Source organism: Nannospalax galili, unplaced genomic scaffold (assembly GCF_000622305.1).
Source record: "Nannospalax galili isolate Female #2095 unplaced genomic scaffold, S.galili_v1.0 scaffold1206, whole genome shotgun sequence".
NCBI lineage: Eukaryota > Metazoa > Chordata > Mammalia > Rodentia > Spalacidae > Nannospalax > Nannospalax galili.
The window spans coordinates 217205-218533 of record NW_008355162.1 but is presented as its reverse complement, the minus strand read 5'-3'; the positions used below and the strand labels follow the sequence as shown (position 1 = coordinate 218533).

Below are 1329 nucleotides of genomic sequence, written 5' to 3'. Positions count from 1 at the left end.
GTTAAAGAGAAGTGGGGATAGTGGACAGCCTTGTCTGGTTCCTGATTTCAATGGGAATGCTTCCAGTTTTTCTCCATTTAGAATGATGTTGGCTGTGGGTTTGTTAATATATGGCTTTAGTTATGTTGAGGTATATTCCCTCCAGTCGAATTCTCTCTAGGACTTTGAACATCAGTGCATGTTAAATTTTGTCAAAGGCCTTCTCTGCATCTATTAAGATGACCATGTGGTTCTTGTCTTTGAGCCCATTTATATGATTTATGACGTTTATTGACATGTAGATCAAACCATCCCTGCATCTCTGGGATAAAGCCGACTTGATCGTGGTGGAGGATCTTTTTGATGTGTGTCTGTATACGGTTTGCAAGTATCTTGTTGAGAATTTTTGCATGTGTGTTCATTAAGGCTATCGGTCTATAATTTTCTTTTTTGGTTGTATCTTTACCTGGCTTTGGTATTAGAGTGATGCTAGCTTCATAGAAGGAATTTGGAAGTTCTCCCCCCATTTCTATCTTTTTGAATAAATTAAGTAGTATGGGCTGTAGATCTTTAAATGTCTGACAGAATTCTGCTGTAAATCCATCTGATCCTGGGCTTTTTTAGGTTGGGAGGTTTTGTATTACTGTTTCAATTTCTTTTTGTTTTATGGGTCTGTTTAAGCTGTTCATCTCTTCTTGGTTTAGTTTTGGTGGTTCCCATGACTTTAGATATCTCTCCATTTCTTTTAGGTTTTCAAATTAGTATTCCCTTATAATGTTCTGTATCTTTCTGGTGTCTGTTGTGATGTTTCCCCTTTCATCTCTGATTTTGTTGATTTGGAGGTGCTGTTTCTTTCTTTTGGTTAACTGGGCTAGCAGCCTGTCAATCTTGTTTATCTTTTCAAAGAACCAGCTCTTGAATTTGTTGATTCTTTGTATTCTTTGTTTCAATTTCATTAATTTCTGCCCTGATTTTTGTTATTTCTTCTTGTCTGCTGGGTTCAGATTTCATTTGTTGTTGCTTTTCAGGTGTCTTGAGTTGCAGTGTTAAGTCATTTATTTGTGTTCTTTCTGATTTTTTGATGTAGGCACTTAGCTATAAACTTCCACCTAAGGACCGCTTTCAGCGTGTCCCAGAGGTTTTGTTGTGTTGCATTGTCCTTTTCATTTAGTTTCAGGAATACTTCTATTTCTTAATTTCTCTTTTGACCCATTCATGATTTAGGAGTATTTTGTTTCATCTCCATGTGTTCATGTGGTGATTAGGGCTTCTTCCAGTGTTGATTGTAAGCGTTAACTGCATTGTGGTCTGATAGAATGCATGGAATTATTTCAATCTTTTTGTATTTGT

General features: G+C 36.5%; 1 protein-coding gene across 3 annotated transcripts in view; it reads left to right on the top strand.

The window, feature by feature from the left end:
* Positions 1 to 1329, top strand: part of Cnot6 (CCR4-NOT transcription complex subunit 6) — a 74639-nt gene that overhangs the window by 10877 nt on the left and 62433 nt on the right. The gene's annotated exons all lie outside the window — the stretch shown is intronic.